General features: G+C 42.7%; 1 protein-coding gene across 1 annotated transcript in view; it reads left to right on the forward strand.

Moving 5' to 3' along the window:
• Window positions 1-7,757: 7,757 nt before the first annotated feature.
• lingo2 (leucine rich repeat and Ig domain containing 2) overlaps window positions 7,758-22,809 on the forward strand; it is a 270,223-nt gene continuing 255,171 nt past the window's right edge. The window contains exon 1 of the mRNA XM_061835769.1: window positions 7,758-8,025. The gene's annotated coding sequence lies outside the window, so the exon portion shown is untranslated. The remainder of the gene's footprint in view (window positions 8,026-22,809) is intronic.

Genomic DNA, 22,809 nt, shown 5'->3' on the forward strand with positions numbered 1-22,809 from the left:
TCTTTGGTCTTCCTCTCCCTCTCTTCCCTGGTAGCTCCATCCTTACCATTCTCTCACCAATTTCCTCACTCTCTCGCCTCTGGACATGTCCAAACCATCGAAGTCTGTTCTCTCTAACCTTGTCTCCAAAACATCCAACTTTGGCTGTCCGTCGAAAGACCTCGTTTCTAATCCTAGTCCTCACTCCAGGCGAGAACCTCAGCATCTTCATTTCTGCTACCTCAATTTCTCCTTCCTGTTGTTTCTTCAGAGCCACCGTCTCGAATCCGTACACCATGGCCGGCCTCACCACTGTTTTATAAACTTTGCCCTTCGTCCTGGCAGAGACTCTTCTCTCACATAGAACACCAGACACCTTCCACCAACTGTTCCACCCCGCTTGGACCCGTTTCTTCCTTCCTCTGTATTGGAGAGTGGGGTAAGTTCAAGATCCCAAAATCAAAATGTAGTACTTTGCTTGGCCAATGAACAAAGTATTGAGGGACTTAAAAAATGGTTCTAGTTAGAAGCAAAGATTAGACGAAAAAGCAGGGCCCAAGATCTCGTCGGTTCAAGTTCTCCAACCGCAGGTAAGAAGCTGACTCTCGAGGATTTTACCTGGAGCCTTCGATACTAATCTGTATCGGCTTAAAAGACCAAACGGAGTGAAAAGTCTGCATATATCCTCAGTCAGAATATACAGACCAAATCCAAATGGAATTTCATTCGGTTTCACCAGGTGTGGAATATTCCTTTCGCTACACTGAACAGAAGTCCATTTTTGTCATATGAAGTGTCAGTCGGAATGCTGGCAGGGTGCACTCCTTCTGCGCATGCTCCATCTTAACTTAAATGCACGATTGCACAATTGTTTAGTCACGTAAATATCGCAGCTTATGTTTTTAAACTTCTACTTGTGACTTGCTTTGATTAAACATAGCGCACGCGTAGACACCCAATCAAAGATCACATCACTTGACCGGAGATCTTCAATCGGAACGACGACAAAAGTCTCCGTATAAACCCGGCTACTGAGGCCAAGGGCAAAGACCGCGTAAAAACAACGAAACCCATAATGACGCGTGTAAAGCTGACGCCCAAGTAATGGGTCACAAGAACTCGATCTTCAGAACAAAAGGGTGAGCAGGACAAGAGCAGAACATGAAAGTGCTAAAAACAATACATGACTGTCACTGGCTGTAATGTGTTTAGTTTAATCATTGTGTTGCTTTGCTCTTCAAACAAGATTGTTGTGTTCTCAAAAGCGCGACCACTCAATGATGACTCCTGTGCAAATGATCCCCCCCCCCCATCGCCACCCCTCCAAACATCTAGAACACTGGAGTGTATTTGCTGAGGTCACCTCTGTTGTACTCATTTTCCTTTGGTCACCTTTCATCGCTCTCTTGAGTAAACAGTATCAAAAGATTGTCCACGCAATATGTGCCACACTGAGCAATGAGCTGAAATATGTTCATGTGCAGGATGAATCACGTGGTTGTACGCCCACTGCCCTGGCCACCCTCACGATAATTGTCGATTTTTGTGATTATTAACGATTTATTTGTGTGATACAGCTGAAAATGAGTTTTTGAACACCTATCTTAGCTAGAATTCTGACCCCCAAAGGGCTCTTAGTCCGCCTTTAAAAGTCTGCCTCCACTCCATGTATTATCCTGAATCAGATCCACCTGTGTGAGGTCGTTAGCTGCACCTGTTTGAGGTCGTTAGCTGCATAAAGACACCTGTCCACCCCATACAATCGGGAAGACTCAAACATGGCCGAGACCAAAGAGCTGTTCAAAGACACCAGAGACCAAATTGTACAACTCCACACGGTTGGAAAGGGCTACGGAGAAATTGGTGAAAAATGGTCCACTGTTGGAGCAATCGTTAGAAAATGGAAGAAGCTAAACATGACGGTCAATCTCAATCGAAGTGGCGCCCCATGCAAGATGTCAACTCGTGGGGTCTCAATCATTCTTAGAAAGGTGAGGAATCAGCCCAGGACTACACGACGGGATTTGATCAATGACCTGAAAAGAGCTGGGACCACCATTTCCAAGGTGCCTGTTGGTAATCCACGAAGACATCATGGTTTGAAATCACGCATGGCACGGAAGGTTCCCCTGCTTAAACCGGCACATGTCAAGGCCCGTCTCAAGTTTGCCAATGACCATTTGGATGATACAGAGGAGTCATGGGAGAAAGGTTTGCGGTCAAATGAGACCAAAATGGAACTTTTTTTTTTGGTCATAATTCCACTCACCGTGTTTGGAGGAAGACAAATGATGAGCTCCATCCCAAGAACACCATCCCTACTGTGAAGCCTTGGGGTGGTAGCATCATGCTTTGGGGGTGTTTTTCTGCACAAGAGACAGGATGAGCGCGGCCATGTATTGTGAGATTTTGGGGAACAACCTCTTTCCTTCAGTCGGAGCATTGAAGATGGGTAGTGACTGGGACTTTCAACATGACAGTGACCCGAAGCGCACAGCCAGGAAAACCTGAGTGGTTCCGTAAGAAGCATATCAAGGTTCTGGTCAGTCTCCAGACCTAAACCCAATAGAAAATCTTTGTGGGGAGCTAAAACTCTGTGTCTGATCTAGAGAAGATATGTGTGGAGGAGTGGGCCAAAATCCCTCCCCCGGTGTGTGCAAACCTGGTGAACAACTACAGGAAATGTTTGGCCACAAATAAAGGCCACTGTACCAAATATAATATAACACTGGTTTGCTCAGGTGTTCAAATACCTATTTGCAGCTGTATCACACGAATAAATCGTTAAAAAAAATTATACATTGTGATTTTTTTTTATTTTTAGATGAACTCTTTCACAGTGGACACACACCTACGATGGCATTTTCAGACCCTTCCATGATTTCTGAGTGGGAGAACTTGCAATATAGCAGGGTGTTCAAATACTTATTTTCTTCACTGTATCTGTAATGTAATCACTCAGTCATTCGAGACCCTCGGGAGAACTGGAGTTGTATGACCAGCTCGGAACCAATTAGGAATTGAGTCGGGATTGCTTGAAAATCCCTCTTTGAAAAAAAACTGTCGGCAGGGGCGGGATGGGGAATTCACCTCGCACGTTGCCCAATGTTGCGACTGGACGGCTCGTTCTGAGCGTTGCGCATTAAGACACGGACTTGCCGGAAGGATCCGTTGAATCAACAACCTTGAGCGCCACATCAACAGTTTGTCTTGTTTTTGTGGGGAATTCATCATGTTTTGAATGAAATGTTTCATCAGAAATAACAACTTGAAGGTTTTCTTTTGAAGGGTGCATTATCCATAGTTTGTGTTCTTTTTAGCAAATAATATAGACAAGTGTTGAGGTTTAAGCAGTCCAGGCGAAATGTTTGCCAGTAATAATGTTTAACTTTTTAAAATATTTGCCTTATAGCAAAATGCACCATCAGTAATTTGTCTTGCGTCCTTGAAATGAAGCAGAAGGGCAACCGCAAAGCTTTGGAGAATCTGAAGTTTCCCAACGATTTTATCATTAATAACATCGTAAATGTTTTCTTTCCAGGAAAATGCAACATCCAGTTTTTCTTTTGAGGAAATGAACATTGCAGACAAGTGCAACTTTCGCAGTGCGAACCAACGACTTAATCACGTTTTACAGCTTCTTCTAATCTTCGCTTTTTTGGAAAAATGCACACTCAATAGTTTGTCTTCCTTTTGGGAAAATTGGACGTCAGTGTTTTGTCTTTGTTCCAGTGAAGCGCAACATATGTACTTGGACTCATTTTGGGAAATCAACGATGCAGGCGAGTGCAAGACTAACCGTTTTAAATCATAATTACCTGCTTCAGTCATTTTTTTTTTTTTTTAAAGAAATTCACAGTGCAGTCAGGTGCAACAGTCCTGCTTTGAACAGGTAAAGATTAAACCAATCCATGCATTTTCTTCACCGCTTATCCTCAAGAAGGGCGCGGGGGAGTGCCGGAAGCGATCCCAGCTGTCAACGGGCAGGAGGCGGGGTACACCCTGAACTGTTCGCCAGCCAATTGCAGGGCACATGGAGACAAACAGCCGCGCTCGCATTCACACCTTGGGGCAATTTAGAGGGTCCAATTAATGTTGCATGTTTTGGGGATGTGGGGGGAAATCCGAGTGCCTGGAGAAAATGGGGGAAAACATGCAAACTCCACACAGGTGGGTCCGGGATTGAACCAGGGTCCTCAAAACCGTGAGGCCAACGCTTTCGAACTGTGACACCGCGCCGCCGGATTTAATCTTACACATCTTAAATCTTTGTTTCAAAAAGTGCAACATTAAATGATTTCAGCAAGCGTGACACCACTAGTTTTTCTACATGAATTGTTTTTTTTATCTTATTAGTAAATGAAGCATATACGTCCAAATCACAGTCACAGTTGGAGCATCCACCGCTTATCCTCACGAGGGTCGCGGGGAGCGCTGGAGCCTATCCCAGCTGTCAAGGTGCAGGAGGGGGGGGGTACACCCTGAACTGATTGGGAACCAATCGCAGGGCACATAGAGACAAACAGTCGCAGTAACAATCACCTACGGGCAATTTAGAGTCTCCAATTAATGTAGCATGTTTTTGGGATGTGGGAGGAAACCAGAGTGCCCGGAGAAGACCCACACAGGCACGGGGGGAACATGCAAACTCCACACAGGTGGGTCCAGGATTGAACCGCGGACCTCAGATCTGTGAGGCCAACGCTTTACCGGCTGACCCACCGTGCCGCCTACAGTTGGAACAGTTAAAAATAAATGTTTAATTCTATAAAACCGCAAATGTTTTCTTTGTCAGAGAGGTCAACATTAATTTTGTCTTTTTTTAGGAAATAAATGAGGCAGAGAAGGGAGCAGTTTGAAACATCCATCCATTTTCTTTGCCACTTATCCTCACGAGGGTCACGGGGACTGGTGGAGCGTCTCCCAGCTGTCAACGAGCAGGATGTGGGTTACACCCTGAACTGGTTGCCACCCAATCGCAGGGCACAAAGAGACAAACAGCCGCAACAACAATAACACAATAAAACAATCGTAACAATCACACCTATGGGCAATTTAGAGTGTCCAGTTACTGTTGCATGTTTTTGGGATGTGGGAGGAAACCAGAGTGCCCGGAAGAGACCCATCCAGACGCGGGGGGAACATCCAAATTCCACACAGGCGAGGCCGGGATCCAACCCGAGTCCTCAGAACTGTGAGGCCAACGCTTTACCAGTTTGAAACATCCATCCATCCATTTTCTTTGCCACTTATCCTCACAAAGGGTCATGGGGACTGGCGGAGCCTATCCCAGCTGTCAACGAGAAGGAGGCGGGGTACACGCTGAACTGGTTGGCACCCAATCGCAGGGCACGTAGAGACAAACAGCCGCAACAACAATAAACATAACAATCACACCTATGGGCAATTTAGAGTGTCCAGTTCCTGTTGCATGTTTTTGGGATGTGGGAGGAAACCGGAGTGCCCGGAGGAAACGCACGCAGGCACGGGGAGAACAAGCAAACTCCACACAGGCGAGGCCGGGATCGAACCCGAGTCCTCAGAACTGTGAGGCCAACGCTTTATCAGTTTGAAACAGTATAATCGAAACATTTGACCTCATCTGAGGAAATGAATGTGCTCTGACAGGTGCCACATGAATAGTTCCCTCGCCGTCCCTCTTACACAGCAGCTTCTCCTCATCTTCCCTCCTGCCCGTCAGTCAGCGTTCCGACGGCAGCGTCGCGTCGAGGTACGCAGGTGTTGGGCCGCCGGCTGCCAGTCATCTCCAGTCTTCTCCGCATTAAACCGCGCAACCGCCTCACTACCCCCACCCACCCCGCCGCACGCCGTCTCTTTGTTGCAGAGTCTCCGCTTCCTCCCAGCTGTTCTCGTTCCAAACTCTCGTTGCCGACGTTTTGCGACCCATTAAAAAAAAAAAAAACCCTTTCAAAACTGCCAGAGATGGCATCGGTCCCGGGCGATATCGGGTCGAGAGGAGGGGTGGGTCCCGGGACCGGTTTGCCTGCCAATCACGCCAATGATGTGTAAATGTTCACGAAAACAATTTAGCTCCTTCCATTTTGTCTGGCGCACAAGTTAAACAAGCTAAATTTAATATTTACGGAGCCCCTGACATGACGTGAGGAAAAAAAATTACTAGTTTGTGCTCACAACCAATTTGTGTGAATAAACTACTACTTCATGCACACGAAAAACTTACGGCGTGCACAGCAAGTCATTGTTCATGTGCATTACTTACTAGTAGCTCGTAGTAGTAGTAGTAGTAGTAGCTACTAGTAGCTCCGTACTGGAAGAAAAAAAGCCCCAACCACATAGACAGACTACCCAATTAGTGAGATTCATGAGTATCCATCCATCCATTTTCTGCACCGCTTATCCTCACAAGGAGCACTGGAGCTTATCCCAGGTTTCAACAGGCAGGAGGCGGGTTACACCCTGAACTGGTCGCCAGCCAATCGCAGGGCACATGGAGACAAACACCCGCAGTCACAATCACACCTACGGGCAATTTAGAGGGTCCAATTAATGTTGCATGTTTCGGGGACGTGGGAGGAAACCGGAGTGCCCGGAGAAAACCCACGCAGGCACGGGGAGAACACGCAAACTCCACACATGCGGGTCCGGGATTGAACCCCTGACCTCAGAACTGTTGAGGCCAACGCTTTTTTTTTTCACGCCGATCCACCGTGCCGCCGCCATTCATGATTATATATTTTCAATTATAATTTGATGTAGATGTATGTATTTAATTGAAAACGAAGACTTTAATATAGACTGCACTCAAATATAAAACATACTTCACGCGTCACGTGATCGCACGTCGTAACCCGAAATTGTCGGCACACTCGAGTTCATCGGAATCAGACGGCGGGTCATTTTGCTAGTGGAGCAGATGGACTTAATGGCAAAACAATTGTCAATGAGCCAATTTTGGAAATAAAAAGAAATATGGAGATAGGAAATTTGAGTACAGTTGCAGCTGATGTTTATTGAGTCTGGAAATGAGGGAAACACGTTCTCGCTGCCATCCAAGGAGGAAAGTCATGCTAGCTCTCGCTAATGATTCAGCTCCGACCCAAACAGCGGCATTATGACTGTACACTTTTTTTTGATTTATCATCAATGGACGAACCAATCAGAATGGATCGAGACAACTTTCCCACATTGAAGAAAATACCGGACCGCTGCCCGTCGGACATTTTTCCAAATATGTATGTCTCTTTGGTGTCGTCATCACGCTGTCTTTGACCTCCTGCAACGGCGAGAGACTTTTCTCCACAAAAAAAAAAGCATCCAGACGTGCCTGAGATCATCCGTCCACTTATTTGACACTTTTGGCATTTGAAAAAGAAATGATTGACAGTTCGAAATATGAGGACATAATCCATGCTTTTAACTCAAAACCCAGAAGAATCTGCCTTCTTTCATGGTAAGACCGTGGTTTGACTTTATCCCGGCCCGTCATTGCACGATTGTGTTTGTCTAAGAAGTTCTGAATTTCATTTTATTCAGTTTTCCATTTTATTTCTCTCTCTCTCTCTCTCTCTCTCTCTCTCTCTCTCTCTCTCTATATATATATATATATATATATATATATATATATATATATATATATATATAATTTTCAATATACATTTCCCGTTCAAGTCTTAACAGAAACATACATAATAAAAAAAAAAAGTATCATGAAATAATACAAAACCAATAAAACAAAAACAAATCAAAGGGGCGACACGGAGGAGGAGGAGGTGTAAAGCACTCCGGTTCCCGCCCACATCCCATAAACAGGAAACATTAATGGGACGCTAAGTTGCCCCCAGGTGTGATTGTGACTCTTGTCCGTCTGGCAACCAGTTCAGAAAGTCTCAAGCACTTTACCCTTGTTAGGATATGCAGCGAAGAAAATGGATGAATTAAAGAAAGAAAGAAAACGTTCTTCCTGGGTTCCATGTTCGCAACACCAGAACCAATGTTTCACCTGCGCATTCATCGCAGAAGGACGCAGTGTTGGTTCACTGTTAAAAGCAAGAAAGAAAAACAAATGTAAGTCATTTTTTCAAGACATTGTTGGCGATATAATGTTCCTATTAAAGGATGAATGTGTGAGCTGAATGTTATTTCGTGATTGTTTGACCTTGAAGTGGGAATGGCTGGTGTGCTAATGCTAATAGCGAATGCTAACTTAGCAAAAACTTATTTTTGTCTCAAATTTTGGACAGCGTTTATATCATACACTCAGTACATGACAACTGATATGTACGCAAAATCCGTTGAATGGACTGCATTTGAGGAATTAGACAGAAATGATATTTTTTTTGAATATGTTGTGTCATGTGAAGACAGGCAAATGGGTTGAGGGTAAACCAAATTCCAATCTGATTTTTTTTTTTTTTTTTTTTTTTTTTAAACATCGTTTATCGGTTTGGCCTCAAAATGAGGGGGGGGGGGGGGTGTCGTCTTCTGTCCAAACAACATCAAGCAGTATTTGAGTGTGCTGTTGTGTAATACTGCTGTCAAAAGTCATCGGTTTGGAGATGCTCATCGAGCACAGTGAATACATATTTGAGTCACTCAAAAGAATCGTATGATCCTTTTGTTGTTAAATTGCTTATTGATTGTTGTGTGGAAGTTCAGATGGGGCCCAATGGGAATATATTTATCACTATGTTGATTACTAACACCGTGACAGAAAATAAATCACTTTCATGACAAATTTGTGATACAGACTTGCACTTCATATCTCGTTATTGTTAATTTTTGCACAGTTGTATAATCAAGTAAACCACTTTAATGGTTAAACAACAGTAAACAGCTGGAAGCTGGGCTTATTCTTCCTTCCATCCATTTTCCGAGCCGCTTATCCTTTACCGCTAAATAATATTTAACACAATAAACCTTTCATTTGTGGCATCTCATCGCATACGGAAGACTGATTGCTGGAATGCACCAGAAGGAGAAATTAGATGAGTGCGCAATTCATATTTGTTGCACAGAAAAGAGCCACTTTTCTTTTTCAATAAATCATCATAGGATGGTAGTTTTACTTTATTTTGGTGTAAAATTAAATAGAGGAGGAATGTTGCGTCCTTCGACAAACATTGTGAACATAAGACTTTAGACACTGGGTTTGGTTGAGCCGCCATTTTTTTTCTCCCATCATTACTTCCTCTGGCCTTCCTTTCCCACCTATTTCAATGACCCCACCCCCACCCACCACTCGATTCCTCAAATCACTTATCCCATAGCAAGACATGAAATCAATCATTTCCGCTAATATTTTGGTGAAATTTTGTGAGAGCATCTTTTCACTTGCCGAATAAATGAGTGTTTGATAGCACCACAAACAAATTACCGTATTTTCCGCACTATAAGGCGCGCCATATTATAAGGCGCACCTTCAACGAATGGCCTATTTTAAGACGTTTTCATATATAAGGCGCATAGAATAGACGCTACAGTAGAGGCTGGGGTTACGTTATGCATCCATTAGATGGAGTTGCACTAAAAACTCTATTGACCCATATATAAGGCGCACCGGCGGCTTTTGAGAAAATTAAAGGCTTTTCGGTGCGCCTTATAGTGCAGAAAATTCGGTAAATGATGTGATGAATTTTTGCTTGAATCACCAGAAATTGGTTTCGTGTCGGGATGAGGAACATGTGCAAAACTGCTTGTCAACAAGTGTTAAAGCAAATCAACCCCCTTTCCAGAAAAAAAAAAAGCGGCTGGGGAAAGGCGCTCTGTGTTCTCCTTATAATTCATGATTTCTTGTTCTCAAGGAACATCCAACTCACTCACTCACATCCCGAGTACACCTCCTCCTCCTCCCCCCGCTGAGTATTTCATCCATTGTGCACAGCGGCAAATCTCTGCCCCACTTGTCTACGAGTAATTCTGCTTACAAGGACTTTGCGGCACAGGCGGCGGCGCTTCTCACTGAGTTGAGTGGGAGTCGAGCTGGCGTAGCCAAAGAGTCTGTTTACTCCTACTGTCTTCCTTCTGCCTCCATACCTCTCAGGCAAAAGAAAAAAAAAAAATAGCACTTTTTGTGACTGAAGGACCTGTGCATGAAATTGAACAGGAAGTTGTCAATTTTGGTTTGAAGCAGCCATTTTAGGGTTAATCAATGGCATAGCATAAAAATTGGACTGCGCACTCCACGCCATGGTGAACAGGCTCCGACTTCTGGTTAGGGCAAAAAGTTGTTGTGGCAAATGATGCGATAAATATATAATTCATTATGAAGTGCGGCGGAACGGAGGATCAGTTGGGAAGCGTTGGCCTCACAGTTCAGAGGTCCTGGAGTCAATCCTGGACACGCCTGTGTGGAGTTTGCATGTTCTCCCCGTGCCTGTGTGGGTTTTCTCCGGGTACTCCGGTTTCTTCCCACACCCCAAAAACATGCAACATTAATTGGACCCTCTAAATTTTACCCTGGGTGTAATTTTTGTCTCGATGTGCCCTGCGATTGGCTGGCAACCAGTTCAGGGTTTACCCCGCCTCTTGCCCGTTGACAGTTGGCATAGACTCCAGCACTCCTGCGACCCTTGTGAGGATAAGCAGCGAAGGAAATGGATTGATGGATAATTATGAAGGTTAAGATGAAACACACCGGTGAAAAGTTATTTCTTTGCAACAGCCTGCATGATTTTGACAGCGAACAGCACAACAAAAAAGCTAAGCCTGACGTATTCCAATTAAATCTATTATTTTTCACAATGTACAATTAATTGGACTCTCTAAATTTACCCTAGGTGTGATTTTTGTCTCGATGTGCCCTGCGATTGGCTGGCAACCAGTTCAGGGTGCACCCCACCTCCTGCCCGTTGACTGCTGGGATTGGCTCCAGCACTCTTGCGACCCTTGTGAGGATGGTTGGATGTGTTGCGGTGAGCACAGAGACGGGTGCATCACCTCAGGTCAAACACTATCCAATCTAGAATGCGCTTTGACCTTCAGTTTACTTCGATTTCAAAAACACTCCCTCAAGAAATAATAGAAAAAAAAATAAATAATCCCATTCCAGGGTCAAACTGAAACCTCATAAAAAAATTAAAACACATTCGAACATAACATGTCTTTTTGGTAATAGGTAACAAAACAGCCATCTCAGAAGCGATTATCAGCAAAACTGATTTGACTTAAAACAAAAAAAATCTAATTATTCTGTTATTCATCTCGCTGCCATTACAATAGCGTTTCCTTAAAAGTAGTCATCTTTCGCTTTCAAATTTCATATGTGCGCAAACGCCGTACACCCCTGCAGGATGTTTTTTTTTTTCCCCCACTCCATAATGTGCTCAGGGATGACTCATTTGAAATACAGCCAATATTGCGGCAAGGCCTGCAGGATGTTCAACATGGAGCGGGAGGTGATTTAACTGCCCTCCGTACCTGGTGAATCTTCAGCAAGCATTATTACACTCATAAGACTTTTTAATGATCTTATTACTGTCAGAGAAATGCTGCATGACAAGTTTTTTTTCTCGTTTCTTTTTTTTTTAATTTTATTTTTTAACCCCTCTCGGATGACCCACCCCGCTTGAATTAATGAGGGGAGGCCGCAGGCTGCGCGTTTCGCGCACCAGCTGTCAGCATCAAGGTGAGGCGCGGCGGCAGCGACGTCGCGCTTAATCGCTACGTAAGCCGAGCGGTACGATGATCCAAGACAGTTCACATAATAGTTTTAACACATCATGTTCTCTTTAGTAGCCGCTGTACTCGGAATGTCGTGATGGCTAAACCCAAGCGTACGCAAAAAAAAGGCAATATCCTGACGCCTCAAAGTGATTACTTGTGAATTAAATTTTTTTTTTTCTTTAATTCAATAAAATGAGATCCGCTTTAGCGTGGCCGTTTATGACGCTTGTTAAATTATGGTGCGTCTTCCTCATTGTCCAAGCCTGCAACGAGTGAACATAAAATGGAAATAACTGCAGCAGTCTTCGGATCCCCTTGCCCACAGCTTATTTTAGAAGAAATGTAATATGACACGTGCGCACATAGCCACTAAGTGGTGATTAAACACTTGCCCATTTTTGACTTTAATAGAAAAAAGTTTTTTTTCTTTAAACATTACATAAAATCAAAATCAAATTCTACTTTATCAATTTTATAGTTCCAAATAAGATTTGGTTCCAAGTTTCCATGAAAACATTACGGGGTTACTAGCCCAATATTTGCTAAATGCAAAAAAAAAAAAAAAAACGCGTTAAGTGGCCGCTGTTGATATTGTCAGCATTAGCTAAAAACACTTGCTAGCATAATGTTTAGACCACAAGATTTTGAAAAAATGAAATCCGTCAAACTGCAGTTCAATGGACCTTTCTGATGGCGAACTTAAGCTCCGCCCCCTTAGCATGTCACACAAGCTTTCAAAATGGCAATTGAACAGATCATGTTTTTATCACGTATTCCAGATAATATTGGGGTATGTTTTTTGCCAAATGCGTCAGACTTGTCCGAGAGAGTTCTACAGAGAGGTCTCAACTATTTCATCCAAGGATATGTACAACGTCAGAGTTGCTATGAAATGTTGGCGATCGATGCAAAAAAGTTTGACGCCTTCGTTTTGAAATCCAAAAGGATAAAATAGTGGAATCTTACTGCGCATGAAAAGCAGGGTGAGTACTTTTTATTTGGAAAGATCACGAGTAATACAGTATCATTGTCGTCTTTAGAAGTGAGTGGGTGTATTCATTTGAATTGGCTCGTAATGGAACAAGTGCTCTGTCTTAAAAGTGCAGTGTGATCCAAATATGCAAATAGACATTTCTCTTACATGACATCGCGCATTTACGTGTCACTAACCCGACTCTTAAAATGGCATAAAACTTTAAACACACTTCATTCAGCAGGTCAGTGATACCCTAACAAAGTGAAAGTTGTTCTCTTGCACTGATAATTCAATCAAACTCCGAGAAGTTACTTCTCCCTCACTTACCTTCAAACATACAGCCTTGTGTTTGTTGATGTTGTACGTGCGCTCTTCCACGAGCCTTAATCCATCGTAGACACTTTGTCAACTGTGTTTTACGCTTTGGAAAATGAATCAACCGGGCCCCCTTGTGACCTAGCCGGATATATCTTTCATCAGAATTGCACGTCCCCCAAATGCATTTGAGGGCCATTTTCTTCGTAACATTAACTTTTCCGAGCGCACGCTATTGACAACCACCATTGCTTGTGGGACGATACGGCGAGAGGGGCGTGTCAAGGCAATGCGGCTATCTGATTGGCTATTATTGCACGAGTGATTGACAGGTCGGAAAGGTCCATTGTCGAGTTTAATGAAGAGACAGAAAGGCAAACAGAATTTAAGGACAGTTTTGCAAGTAAATTCACTAGTTTTGTCTTTGAAAATATTATGTTGTGTTATGTGAAATCCAAAAGAATACGATCGCCGCCAGAAGCACAGTTTGCAGTCGAATGTTGATATTGTATTGAGACACAGTCCAGCCCAAAAAAATCTATGTGTAAGAAAAGCGGTGTTTACTCAAGAAAATATGTGCATGTCAGCATCTATAGTTACATTTTTTTAAAATGACAAATTAATTTTTTTCCTCACCTGCTTCCGTGGGAGCATTTCTCAGCAATTCTGCTCTTCGAAATCACCTTGTGATTGAATTTGTTTCGTTTGGTCACTAGAAGTCCTCCATGTTTTTGTGCCACCCTGCCAAAGACGGTGGTGACCTTTCGCCGGGGCAGACGTCGGGGTTGTCACGGAAGAAGACGTTGACAAGGGGACTGAGCCCTCGGTTTGTGTCGTAAAACTTATTTAGATAAGTGGTGGAGAAAATAGACGGATGGATAGGCAGGATCCTTGACAAAAATATAAATACGAATGCGGTGATTCATGATGACGGGCAGACTGCAAGCGCGCGTGTTTGTGTGCCGTTTCCACGTAATTTAAGCCGACAAGAGACAGTGATGCTTTGCAACTCCCCTCGCCTGCCTCGGTGATTGAATAATACGTACATTTTGAAAAGCCTTTTAAAGGCATTTACCACATCTTTAGCGCTCGTCTCTCACGCCGTCCGATCCTGCCATATGGGTCTTCAAATGAGACTTAAAATTGAAGGTGGGTGGGGGTTGGGGGGAATTAATGTGTTTCGGGACTTTTAGTTAAGAGTCGCTGATATTGGGCATGATGAGCCTCGGGGCACTCGTAAAGTCCCCATTAAGCTTGTCTGCTGGATTGATTTAAGCGAGAGTGACAAGTAAATGTTTTCACAGCAATGTTAGCTGTTTGAATTTTTGTTTTGAGATTCTTGATTGTTGTTCAGCAGAACAGTGGTTAGTAAATTTGCCTCGCAGCCATGAGATCAGGGTTGGCTCTCAGGTTGCCTTGCGCATCGCAAAAACATGCTAGAAGACTTTGTGGAAGAGAAAATGGATGGATGGATATTGAAATTGCTCATAAGATTATAAATATGTTTTTCTTTGTCTATAGCTGGCGTATGATTGGAAAAAGTCAGCACAAATGAACGTGACTCCATTGCTTGTCTTTAGGCTTTATGGGCAATTTGTGCCAATTTGTGGAGATGACCAACCCGGTGACACCCTTAATTGCGAGCCGGTGTTGTCTGCTCTTCGCAGTGATGTTATTAACAGTTATAAAAAAGACAAGCCAAATAATGAGATTGCCGACATCTAACATATTAGCGCGTGCGGCGGTCTGCCGTTGACCTTGTCCGCCGTTCGCATGAAATCTTACGAGCTCACCTCGCAGCAACATCCCACCGACCCCGGCTGAAACAGGTCTCATTAAAAAAAAAAAAAAAAAAAACGCAGCGTCGAAGAGGTTAGACACAGCGCCCCAGTCTCGCTCGGCGTCGGCATCAAAAACCTATGTAAAGTTTCGCCTCATCAAAGGAGATCACCGCTGGGACGCATGGGTAGTACTTTACATGGTACTTTTAAATTGAAAACAAAACAATAAGTGTCTTCCCCCCCGCGGTGTGTTCAATGTGTGGGGTTTGATAATCAAAAAAAGAACAGTTTGTTCTTATACGCTACGATGGATTTTAATTTGCAACCATTACAGTGCTGTCAAAGTCCTGCGTGTCTGCTACAAAGTCTCTCGGGTCCCATGTAACCTCTAATTTCATACTCATTTTATGATTGAAAATAAATGGCTTACAGAGGAAGCAAATGGGTTGAGCATCATTGTACTGCTGTCCATTGTTGCCATAAAATGAAAAAAAAAAAAAAACCTTATTTGCTGGTGGTCATCTGTATTTCAACTTATCTCGATTTCCTGCAATGTCAAGCTTTCAAAGGGCTGCTCTTTGAAATGCACACATTTGCAACTATTGGTGTAACAGACATAATTTTCCCGTTTATAGGTTAAATTCCGTCTTTTTCAATTGCATTGATTTAAAAAATAAAAAAATTCTCCACATTTCTGTAATAATTCGATCGTAACCCATGCCAGAATCCACACTCATTTGTTTTCCGGTCAGATTTTTGGAAGCGAGGTGGAAGATTAGGTACGTGTCAGTCGATTGGTCGAATGTGTTTCTCCTGACCAATCAAAACGCTTGTTGTATACGAGGCGGTTCATGGGGCCATTCTCAAGTCAACACGATGGCGGTGGTCAAGAGGAAAGACTCCTCGAGTGAAAGAAATTGATATGTCAAAAATAAGTTCTGATGGAATGAGAAATCGTAGATACAGTTGGAAAGAAGGAAGTTGCCACTGTTAAGCAACTTTATTCGCAAAATTGATCGACCTGGTAAAGCATTGTGCACATGGGGTCAGGAAACTATTGACTATGGATCAAGAGGTTTCCAGGCATTGGAAGTTCACGCAAAACAACAAAAGCACGTCAAACAATTGAAAGTAACGAATAACGAACTTTTCCATCGCTGGCACATTCGGATGTCAACCCAAGGCCAACAACCAACCCCAGTTTCAGACAGGGTAGTCAATTATGAGGTGAGAGTTTAGAAGCAATTACTTGTTAAAATGTCTTATTTACTTGACGTTAATGATTGTTGTCGAATTCATGTGTTTCAAGCATTTACAAAAACAAGAAATTAAAATGTTTTTGAATGGTTACGATATATACGCTATGAAAGCATGCTTCCTTCCATGCCATGATGGAAATTTGTATTTGAATTTGTCATTTTTTGCGGTAAAGTTATGCGCCTTAATAATGGACGATCGTATTGTGTACATCTTGAAAACAACAGGATTTATTTATAGTTGTACTAGATGTTATTCATTCATAATACTATTTATAAAACTTGCACTTTAAAATTGTTGATGATCCTTTGATCACACTTGCAGCCCCCAGGCCCCCGGCTATTTTTCAGTCTTTAAACTAGGTTTCCCTTCAGAAATTCTGACCACTGGCGTCTGAATTCTGGGGGAAGGCTCTTATTTGGAAATATTTGTCCAGAAGAAGGTGAGGGAATATCAGAAGAGCAGGAAATGACAAATACTCTCAAAGCGATCTCCCCCGTTTACATTTTGCTGTCAACGTAAAGTATTCCCCCTCTCTTGCTGTCGAAATCTCAAAACCCATTCCGTGGGAGACATTGCCCTCGAGGCGTAACAGATTCTGACGGGTCACAGATATTTCTTCCGTAACATCTGCACTTCCCTTGAGATCAATGTAGACATATCTTTCCACGGGCCTGCCATTTTTATCCCCAAATTCATACATGCATAGAATAACATTTTGAAAGCAAAGTATGAGCAATCAAAAGTGAGTTTTGCACTTTCAAGTGCGGCCTCCGTCCATTTAGGCAACTTGATTTTTTTTTTTAATAGTTAAGCCCGTCTCATTGGAGCAGGCTATGATTGCCTTCTTCCCGTTATTTGTTTGTTGTTCACCGCAGAGACGTGCTTTGATGTGACGAGCGTCCCTGATTTGAAACGGGAGCGTGGACGACGGTGGCAGTTCCTCCCCGATGAATTCTCGACCCTCTGTTTATTGGTGGCTCATCCTATCAAACAGCCGGGAAATAAATGATAATTAAGGAGGCCTGTAGCAGAGATCCAAAGCCGCCCTCGTCCCCCCCCCCCCCCTTTCTGTTGCCCAACACATGGCTCCGCCAACAATGCCACGGAGGACAATATAGCCGTTGTAACGTCCGCCGCGACAAGGGCAGCTAGAAATAATCAGCTTTACGAGTCGTGTCAGCACGAGATGAGCGTTAAGGCATATTGCACGGTGACGCCGCGGGTGCTAAAGCTGCTTTTTGAATGATGCGGTGTGAACAGACAAGCGGGGCGGGGTGAGCCCGTTGCAAGTGACTGATGTTTACATTCGGTGACCATAAACCGAGCGTTTGTGTCTCACTGCCACCTTCAAGAAAGTATACTAAATTGTCTTTGATGTTTACAAAACACAATTTTGTCAAAATGGTTTTTGATTGACACAAATAGATATATAGGCTGTATTATCAGGACTAGCGCACATCCAGATAATACAGTGATTAAGAGGTTCAGATGCCCATTGTTGTAGCACGTCTGTCATCCACCTCTCACATCCGAGGAGGTCGTTTGTCTTTCTGGCAGCATTTGCCCCAACGAGATTCACCAAACACCCCCACCGGCTCGCCACAGGACGAAACTGCAAGAATGGCAAACACGGCATCGAAAATCAAGATACACCATTTTGGCACCGTTGCATTGCCCTAGTCTACAAAAATAGAGTCGAAGCTCTCATGCCATAAGATTACATCACTTTAACTGCTCTCTTTCCACAATTAACACTTATCTATGTAGATTTCACATCTTGCACGTCTTATAAGGAATAATTCCTATAAACAGAAATGTCTCTTGTTCTTTGTTCTTGTGGCTATGTTGTTCCTTGTTCTGTTTTCTGTTCTTTATGCCGTACCAGGTTGTTCTTGTAGCTATTTTGTTCCTCGGTCTCTGTCAGCACCGACTCCTGGAGAAAAATTCCTTTTGTGTTCTACACACTTGGCCGTTAAAGCTGATTCTGATTCTTGAGATTGTCTTCGTTGACAAATCCAGTATGAGAGGGACACATATGTGCAAGTCACAAGCATGTCTCAAGTCTGGAACTTCAAGTTTCCAAGAAATACCAAGATGGTGAGGCAAACATCAAGCATGCCCCCACTTAATCTTGGGCAAGTTGAGTCAGGTCAGAGTTAATTCTGTCATAATTCGACTGATAAACTTACCCAGTCACAACAGTGCAGTCGTACATTATTAGCCGCTTTCTTATTATCTATGTCTTTGTTGTCTGTATTAGCTCTATGAAATGCATAATTGACATTGCTATCAGTTCACGTTTGACTACGTATCTGCACTCTCAACTCTTAAATTAACATAGCTCACTTCTTTGATGGTTTTAAAGTGACTAAAGAAGGTGGATGTCTTTTTTTTAATTTTTTTTTATTTTTAGTCTTCCCCTCGTGCCGTTTTCTATTTTGACGTGGTGGGAGGATTTTGATCAAAAACCAAATCAGTTTATCCCACTTCAGTGCTCTTTGGAGCTCACTCCATGAGATTTCATTCGTGAGTCGGCCTCCGCACTCGGCATCATAGCGTACTGATCCCTTGCCAAACTTGCCAGCTTAAGAGCACACGATACAAAAACTTACTTTCCGAAAATGGACATTGGATTCATTCATATAAACTTTATTTCAAGTCTGAAGACCAAATTTGTAACCGGCTCCTTTTGAAGACTACATTGTCTTTAATGTTTCAAAACACGGAGTGAGATCTGAAGACTCAAACTCTTGTCTTTGAAGTTGCAGAAAAACACATACATTGAGATCATTACCTAAATTGTCTGTAATAGACAAAGACAAGAGCCGGCGAGCGTTCTAAAACTGATGGCTATAAAACTATGAAAATGAATTTAATGTTTGGAAAAATGCGAATAACTCGAAGAGCAAATTTTCTCGAATGGCCGCAAAACAGTCTGGTAGTTTAACAGAAGATGAAATATTTGTCATTCGCAGACGTAAAGACTCCAACATGCCTGTGACCATGAATGTGATCATCAGAATAGAAAATGAATAACATGTACGTGTTATTCATATATATATATATATATATATATATATATACCTCTGCTAATTGGCTAAGGTCACATGCGGGTGGTGCATTTGAAGCAGCCGCGTCCAAAATAAAGCAGAGGGTTTGTTTAACTGGCGGCATTAAAGGCATTACTGACTTGCAGAGAAGTGCCAATTTGCAATGGTGGTAGAGGCTAAATCCCACACTGCAGAGGATTTGTTTTATTTTAATCCACCTTGCCAAGAGCACATGAAGATGTCACCGGAGCTTCATTTGGAGAATCATTTTTTTTCTAGAGATCCCCCCCCAAAAAAATCCCTTAGCATCCTTCAATTTTCTCCCACCCCCCCAATATAAAATGACAAAGCCACCCTACGTTCCGCTAATCTATTTCGCCCACGTGTTGCATTATAACACACTCTTGTTGAACGTCTGCCTTCAGAGCGGTCTCAAAAGGTAAAAAAAATAAATCAAATTAAAAAAAAAAAATAAAAAAAAATACCACTGACTGCATTGCTTATTCCAGGGCCGTGAGTAAAACTCAGACAACAGTGTATTAATATTTTACGCGCGCACGGCCCCCGTGAGCCCCGGCGCAAATCAATATCCACACCCAGTCTCTTAATCTGCGCAGTCACTTGACAAACGAGGGGAACTCGGGTTGCGACAAATATGAATCGCAGGGATCGCCACAGATCTGGAAATGACCTGGGAGAGGCCGCCCGGGTCATTAAATTATCTCCCGGCGTAAATAGTGAATGTTACAAGCAGCCAGTCTTGTAAAATGGATTATCATCTTTGGCTAGGATTTCTCTAACATCCCTCCCCCCTCCCCACCCTGGATGATGAATTAATAAGCAGCGGGGAGCGGTTTATTTACACGCCGTTAAACGGTCGACGTGCGTTCTTTTATGGGACGAAGTGCCGCGGGGGAAGACGTCTCGATCGCAAAATCGTCAGGCTAGCAGTGGTAGGAAAGTGTCATTTGTGCTGTTTCACAATTTTATGTTCTTGAGTACCAATTCAACAAGGTACACTGTGTAAACAGTGAAGAAGATAAGTATTTGAACACCCTGCTATATTGCAAGTTCTCCCACTAAGAAATCATGGACGGGTCTGAAATTTTCATCCCAGGTGCATGTCCACTATGGGTGAGATAATCGAAAACGAAAAATCCAGAAATCACAATGTATGATTTAATTTGAATGATTTGTGTGATACAGTTGCAAATAAGTATTTGAACACCTGTGAAAACCAATGTTGGTACAGTAGCCTTTGTTTGCAATTACAGAGGTCAAACGTTACCCTAACCCTGTAGTTGTTCACCAGTTTTGCACACACTGCAGGAGGGATTTTGGCCCACTCCTCCGCATAGCTCTTCTCTAGATCGGACAGGTTGCTGGGCTGTGGCTGAGAAACTTAGAGTTTCAGCTCCCACCAGAAATTTTCTATTGGGTTTAGGTTTGGAGACTGGCTAGGTCACGCCAGAACCTTGATATGTTTCTTACAGACCCACTCCTTGGTTTTCCTGGCTGTGTGCTAAGTGGGAGTACTTGCAATATAGCAGGGTGTTCAAATACTTATTTTCTTCACTGTATGTCAACTTGTCACTCAAATCACATTTTTTTTTTAATTGGCGCTTATATCCCTAACCCTTTCGCAAATTTTATATTTACTTACAGTAATTCAGCTTGAAAATAAATGCAGAGAATTTATCTGAATATACTGGATTTGTTGAAGATTAGCTCGTCTTTTATTAATTTATTTCATTTGATAAGTAACAAAACATTGAAATGTGAAATAGATGTATATTGATGTAATAAAATTGATCTAAAAAAAGTTAAAGATGCTAAATGTATTTTTTAAAGTTTGAGGTGATTTGTTTTCTGAAAGAAATTTTCGTAACCATGTTAAAAATGTCTTAGCTGTATTTTATTCAAGATTATTTTAATAAAAAAAGGAATTTACAAAGATACGGGCACTTCTTAATGACCCCAAACTTTTCAGTGGTCTGTGTTGATTAAAAAATGAGTATCTCTGCAGCAATGAGTCAGAAACATAATAAAATCTCAGAACAGTAAATGGATTTTTATAGTGACAAAGACGCACTTCCTGTTTTTTTTTTTCCCCCAACTCTAAATTTATGAGTCATTAATTTTGAAGAGCAAGGTTCTAAAATAAGTTTGAAATGATTTTACAGTGCTTTAGGATCATAGCTTTGTGCAGATTCATGGTTTCAACTATTTTATTACAAAAAGGGGGGGAATCCATGATATGAATTTTTGTTTACAGTTTATGAAGTGAAGGTTCGTAGTACTGTACTTTGACAAAAAACATGTTATTAAGACACATGGGAACAGTTATGAAATAATCAAACGACTTTTTTTTTTTTTTTTTAAAACCTGAACGGGCTCAGTGCTCACCCAACGGTGGGATTTCGATTGGTTCAGCTGGGTTTGAGTATCAAGGAGGCAAATGGATCGACTGCACATTCTTGACGGTGGCTCTAATTCCATTAACTAAGGCCCTGTTTTGACCACCCTATCCCCCCCCCCCCAGCGCGGTGACAGCGGCGCACGGGGCGGGAGGACAGGATGTGTTCGTTTTAATGAACTCCTCTACGGTGACTCCCGCTGCGTGGTAAAGTAGACAAAGGCACTTGCGGGTGTGCGTGCACGCTCATTAAAGCTGGCAGTTCATTAGTTCGAGCAACTTCCTTTGCCCAGGGAGTATCGCCCTTCCTCCCCCATGGTAATACTGCCTCTTTATCTGATTACCTGGTCTCGTTGGCTTGCCCCGCCTCTTCCGTGTCAGCCGATCAGCGTCTGATTCTGTTCAGCCAAGCGGGCGTGGCCCGGTATTTAGTTGCCATGTTGTTACTATGTTGTTAGTATCTCTGTTGTTTTCAGACTTTACTCATGTAGAGCTCACGGTACCTTTCTCAATACAACCATTTTTTTTCAAGACATTAAAGGTCTTGTGTCATCCCTATAAACATTCTAAAATAGGTATTGAAATGAAAAATACATACAACATTATTCACTTCAATGTCTATACGAAAAAATAAATATGAGCGGAGACCGCGTCATCCATGCGCAAAGTTGCGGAAGTCTCATTCGACGACATCCAAGGGGTCGCCATATTGACTGCATCCCCGGTCCGTGACGTCACCCCGGACATTCGCCATTGAAAACACCCGGTGGATGGGAGACGAACACGCCCCATTCGAAGAAGAGAACATCACACAACCGAGCATTGGTTTTTCACAAAGCTCTCGTCATCTGCACCCGTGCAATCCATATTTCACGACGAACCGGGTCTCTTGCAAACTTATGAAGGCTAAATCCATTCTCCCGAGTGTTCAAGCGATGTACACCAATGCAACGACCCGGCATTTTGGCTAACACGAAGGAACAACGAGCTACCTTCCCGGAGGTAAAACTAATAGAAACAAACGAGTCCACTTGAGGGCGGTTCTGGCATGTACGTTACTTCCTGCTTCTTCTCAAACAAATCGCTCGAGAGGATTTTCATGGCGGGAGTTACAAAAAGCCATATACATCAAAATCATGTTTTGTGGTGGGGAAAAACATATGGGTTCATGTCGGTTTTTTGATTAATAACATACTAAAAATCATGCATTTCATGACAGTGGCCCTTTAAGGTAACACATTCACAGCATTTCCAACTGTGAAATGCTCTTTACGTATTTTTTTCTGAATCACCTCTAAAAATCTTTTTCATTTACTCAAAACTTTCAAATGATTTCATGCTGGAGGGTCACAAATACTGCTGTGAATCCTACGCCTGCTTATTGATATT

This window comes from Syngnathoides biaculeatus, chromosome 11 (assembly GCF_019802595.1).
Source record: "Syngnathoides biaculeatus isolate LvHL_M chromosome 11, ASM1980259v1, whole genome shotgun sequence".
Taxonomy (NCBI): domain Eukaryota; kingdom Metazoa; phylum Chordata; class Actinopteri; order Syngnathiformes; family Syngnathidae; genus Syngnathoides; species Syngnathoides biaculeatus.